Below are 6,147 nucleotides of genomic sequence, written 5' to 3'. Positions count from 1 at the left end.
CTTTATTCTCCAGCCTCAGACAGTAAACTCTGGCCCTCGTAGTCTATATCTGAGTCACAGTGAACTGCTTTTAAAGTGGAATGTGCGGAGGATCCCTGGGTGGCTCAGCGGTTTGGCGCCTGCCTTCAGCCCAGGGCCTGAATCTGGAGTTCCGGGATCGAGTCTCACGCCGGGCTCCCTGCATGGAGCCTGCTTCTCCCTCTGCCTGTGTCTCTCTGCCCCTCTCTCTGTCTCTATAAATAAAATCTTTAAAAAAATAATAAACTGGAATGTGCCCTCTCAGGGACTTCTGTCATCTGCTCTGCCCCAAATGGTCTTGCATCCCCATTCAGCCCATCCTTCAGCTCTCAACATGGATATCACCCCTCGGAATAGCTTTCCCTAAAGCCTCCCTTCCCTGCTGCACCTTATATTTGCCCTAAAAGGATGCTTATCCTGGGCAACTGTCTGTTAATTGCATGTTTGTTTCTTCTAGGATGCCGGAAAAGCATCAGGAAAAGCAGAAAAGTAGGAGTCCCCATCATTCTCATTCACGTTCCTATTTCCACAAACTGTCATGGAATCTGACACAAAATGGTGCTCTGCAAGTGTTTGAAGAGTAAGATACCTTAAACCCGATAAAAATTCTAAGTCAATTCGTATCCTCTCTCAGTACATTTCAGTACACTTCTGGATGCAGGGGATAGAGTGGTAACACGGATCAGAACAATGTCCATCCCTCATAGAATATATATTCTAGTGAGGGAGATAAGCAAAGAAGTAAGCAAGTAAACAGGCATTATCAATCAGGTAATATGTAGTACTGTTCATAAATATAAAGCTAAGTAAACAGAAAGAGTCACAGGAATTCCACTTTAAATAAGATAGTCAGGAAATGCTCACCAAGAAAGAGCTCTGAGGTTAAAGGAAGAGTGGGAACCACACCCTGGGTGTTGTGTACTATGAGAGCACTTCTTGTGAGAGCCAAGGCCTTCGTTCCAATCCTGCCTTTGCCAGATCACTCTGCCTCCTTTCTCATCCATCCAGTGTCACTACACACTTCATACGGTTATCATGAAAATTCACCACAACAAACATGCAAAGCATTTATAACGCCTTGGAACATACTGGATCTGCCCAATAAATGTCAGCTTGTCTCTGGGGGAAGATCATCCCAGCAGAGAGAACAGGAAGAACAGAAGGCCTGGCAGCAAGAACACTTCTTTTGAAATGTGAGAAATGGCATAGGGACTGAAATGGAGCAAGTAAGAAGTAAAGACTATCAAACAAGACTAGAGAGGTTCCCTAGACCAGATCATATAAGCCTTGATGAGGAAAGCTAAATTGCTGACAGGTAATAGTATAGCCTGGACTCTACCCAAATATTTTGATTATAGATCTAGCCATCTTCAACTATAGAATGCTGTTCTCCTAAATGACTTATTAAGGCTCCTCCAAATACTAAGACTTTTAAGGTCAGGATCCTCAATTTTGCCATGATGAGCAAAGGCTATCAATATTCTTTTACTAATAACTGGCCTAGCTACTCCTTGGAAGGAAAAGATTAGTGTCTTATTTACAAATGAAAGGCCAAATAAATAACTCCTTCACCCACGCTATAGCTCACTTATATGTAAAGTTCCCGGCATGTGTTGATGCTTTCTGCAATTTCTACACAAATTGCCACTTTACAAAATGGTATTGGATTATTGCTATATTCTTGGCATCAACTGTCATTAGTCTAAGCACATTCATCGAACACTTAAAGCTTTTCTTAAATAATGCAAAGACAGTTTACCACTTGTGAGAATCGCAGAACCGTGTTTTATTTATTTATTTAGTATTATTTATTTGTTTGTTTGTTTATTATTTATTTTCCTTCAGAGATACCAGTAGCCATCACAACTGAGGAGGCAAGATACTCATGTCGGAAATGGTTTTTATATCATGTCTACTCTGTTGGAGCCATAGTGCTTTCCATTTAAATGATCAAGTTAAGGTAGGAGGTAACTAATTTAAAACACTCTCTAAATCAGAAGCCAGCTGTGTCCCATTTGCCAAGTAACAAACAAATTTTGTACAAATCCAAGAGCAGCAAACTCATCAAAGGGCATGGACTCTTACAGATTCACGGGATTCATGGCACAGACTGGAGAGGCACTGATTTAAGACAAGTTCTTGGTTTCTAGGATAGAGACAACATCTCAGACATACCATCCATAAATAGAGAAGTGACGGTACCGAAACGAGGTTCAGTTGGGTAGAGACAGAGATTCTCTTCTGGTTTGCTCTTGATCTATCCAGTCAAAGAATAACTGGGTCCTCTCTGGCTGATTTATTTTTTAAATGACAAAGACTTAGTCAAAAGCAAAAGGAAAGAACAATAGAGAGAGAGGCATCATCATCATCATCATCATCACCATCATCATCACCATCATCATCATATGCTATCTTTGAAAGCAAGTATACTATTCTTACATTCATGATCATGAATAAATTAAAACAAACAAAACTGCCACTCGGTATTTGTTGCCCTCTTTATTCAAATTTGTGAAATCTCTTCAACACAGCAGTTGCCAAACAGATATTAAAGGTAAATGTTGTTGTTGTGTTGTTGTGTTGTTTTTTAGAAGACAAGATGGTAGATCACAAACTCCAACAGTAAAGTAGTAGTCTTTTGTCCTACTGGACATACCCATGGTTTAGGAACATACCCGAGACAAACTAGGAGAAAGAGACCACTAGTGATTCAAGCATTTGTGGTCCAAATTTAAACTATAATTAAATGTAAAATTTTAATGTAGATAAAAACAATGAAAATTGGCCTTGCTTCTGAGCAAAATTATAATGGACTATATTTAAGACAGTCAACCAAATGGAGAAGAATAATTTAAAACAATGAACATTATTAACTTCAACGAAGTTTTACTGAGCATCTTGTATGTGCCTAAATAACCAAGAATAGCAATATAAAAACCATCACCCTTGTCCTCAAGTAGACTTAACATCTCAATATCTATTAAACAAGTCATTCATAAATGACCTAAATGCCTTTCCTCTTATCTAAATACTAAATTTTAATAATTGTTATTAAATAACTTTAAGTTGACCCAATTTTTTAAATACATATTTTATTATAAATTTAAACAATGATATACTTGAAAACTTATGTTTATTTTGTTTTATTATCTTTTTAAAAATACTTATTTATTCTCTTGTTTTTTATATACTTAATACTGTGGTAGTCACATATGTTTCTCCTTTACCACTAGGATTACCAAGAGTCACATTTCTCCTCTTCATTGAAATTAGGCATGACAATGTGACTTGCTATGGCCAATAAAAATATGAAGCAAAAGTGATACATGTAGAAGCTTTTAACTGTTGCTGTTTGATTCACTGGTCCACTCTTCCCTGATGGAAGCATGTGCTTAGATGGAGGCATATTGGAAGGCTTAGAATAGCTGCTTCAAATAGTCACCTGAACCAGCCACTGACTTGTCACGAGCAAGAAATAAACTTTTGTTGTAATTATGCTAATGAGATTTAGTGACTTACCACAGCATCACTTAGCCTACCCTGACTAATATGATATTACTTGTAGTGTGATTTTATGCTTATTGATTTCTTTCTTTGAGAGTCTCTCCCACTAATATCCAAGCTAAAAGGGCAAGGAATTTATCTATCGTCTTCACTGTTAAATCTCCAGCACCCAGAACAATCCTTGGGATTTAATAGACATTTAATAAATATTTGTTAGATAAATGAGTAAAATATTAATTTAAAATCATCTAATTTATCTATCAGTGGTTAAAATGCAATACTTCATGAAATAGAAGGGAAATGAGGCTTATACTTAAAATGGAAAAAATGTTTAAGTCTTCTAGGAGGAAAATTGCTACGAGTGGAACTACTAAATGTTCAGAGACAGGGAAGGTTTTTCTGTACTGATCATATAGATGGCCTTTCATATACTAGATGCTGTACTAGAATTTCATAAATGTTTCCCCAGTTAGAACTTAACAAGTTACTGGAAAATGGGTATGATTCTCCCTACTTTTTAGTTGAGCAAATTAAGAAGGAAAGGGTTTAGCTATCCAAACCAAATTAATACAGTTGTAACGTGGTAGGGGAATATTCCTAAGTCACATCTGCATAAAGCCCAAACCCAGATTTTTTTCTCAGCATCACTTGATGGAGATCTTAAATGTTTTATTCCAAAACTAGATTAAGATAATCTTTGTGTTTACAACAGAAAACTCACAGTATACATAAAAGTCCTAAATAAGTCAGTGTGTTTTCATAGAAACAGATGGTACTGAACAGAGAAAAAACTGGAAAGAAAGAACATGGCCTTCTATCAAATAGTATAAAACTATTTGGACCACAGATGTGATGGTTAATTGTATGTGTCAACTTGGCTAGGCTATAGTGCCCAGTCATTTGGTCAAATACCAGTCTAGATGTTGCTGTGAGGTATTTTTCGATGTGGTTTACATTTACATGAGTAGACTCTGAGTAAAGCACCTTATTCTTCACAATGGGACTGAACTTCATCCAAAAACGTAAAGGCTTTAAGAATGAAGACTGAGATCCTTTTAGAAGGAAGAAATTCTGTCTCCAGACTGCCTTTGGCTTCTAGATTCAACGTCAGCTCTTCCTGAGTCTTCAGCCTGACAACCTGACCTGAAGTTTGGGGATCCACTCCCACCCCCCAGAATCACATGAGCCAATTCCTTTAAGATTCTCTTTGCATACAAACACATCTTACAGGTTATGTTTTTCTGGAAAACCAGACAAATACACTAGGTTAATAAAATGAAATAAATGACAGCAATGAAGGTCAGTGATATAGGCACTCTTACACATTCCTAGTAAATATCTATAATGGTTCTAATAGAGCTTAACAAAATGTATAGCCTTAAAACTTTTCATCCTTGTCAGTCCCAGTAATTTCGGTTCTAGGAATCCAAACAGATCATCACTAGACATTTAGGAATAGGTAATTGGAGAACTCTGAGTATCCAACTCTAGTTTGGTTAAGTAAATCACAGTACAGAGTATGATTCAACCATTAAAATGATACTTAAGAAATACTTTAACATATGGGAAATGCTTAAGTCAAATAGCTAATGAAAAAATCAGAATACAGGGACACCTGAGTGGCTCAGCAGTTGAGCGCCTGTCTTTGACTCAGGGGGTGATCCTGTGGTCCTGGGATCAAGTCCCACATAGGGCTTCCTGCATGGAGCCTGCTTCTCCCTCTGCCTATGTCTCTCTCTCTATCTCTCATGAATAAATACATAAAATATTTTTTAAAAAAGAAAAAATCAGAATACAACCTTGTATATACAGTAGGTTTCCAACTATGAACTAAAAACACATAGACAAGACAATAGAACAACTACATCGAAGTAACAATAGTGGAAATGTTTCCTCTATGATAGTGTTATTGGTGATTTTACTTTTTTTCCTTATCCTTCCAGAAATCCCAGCATTTTTCAAATTTGTCTTAAAATGAGCATATATTTCATTATTTATTTTTTTTATTTATTTATGATAGTCACACACAAAGAGAGAGAGAGAGAGAGAGAGAGGCAGAGGGAGAAGCAGGCTCCATGCACCGGAGCCCGATGCGGGACTCAATCCCGGATATCCAGGATCGCGCCCTGGGCCAAAGGCAGGCGCCAAACCACTGCGCCACCCAGGGATCCCTATTTCATTATTTAAAATGAATATTATTTTTAAAGAATTCTCTTAGGTAAGTATATTCTTAAGATTTTTTGTTGTTGTTGTTGTTAGCTGACAGGACATTTTAAAACACCCAGATATGACATTAAATAAATTGTGTGTGCACTTGAAATAGCCATTTCCTTCTTACCTGAATCAACATCACTTTAAGAAAAGTTTACCTTTCTTTAAAGACTGGGAGGATAAATTCTATAATTTAACAATGACAAAACTCTGATTTAAGGCCTATAACCAAATATCCTCATTTAAGAAAGAAAAACAGCTACCAACGGCAAAGGACATATCTTTGCAGACACTACAGTAAACCTACATAAGTATCTAAAACATTAATTTTTAAATATCCACTAAGTCTGCCTTTGCATTTCTTCTTTTTTTTTTTTGCATTTCTTTCTCATAAGTTTATTTGTAAACATCAGT

The sequence above is a fragment of the Canis lupus genome, unplaced genomic scaffold, assembly GCF_011100685.1.
Source record: "Canis lupus familiaris isolate Mischka breed German Shepherd unplaced genomic scaffold, alternate assembly UU_Cfam_GSD_1.0 chrUn_S482H643, whole genome shotgun sequence".
Taxonomy (NCBI): Eukaryota; Metazoa; Chordata; class Mammalia; order Carnivora; family Canidae; genus Canis; species Canis lupus.
This window is presented reverse-complemented; position numbering follows the sequence as displayed.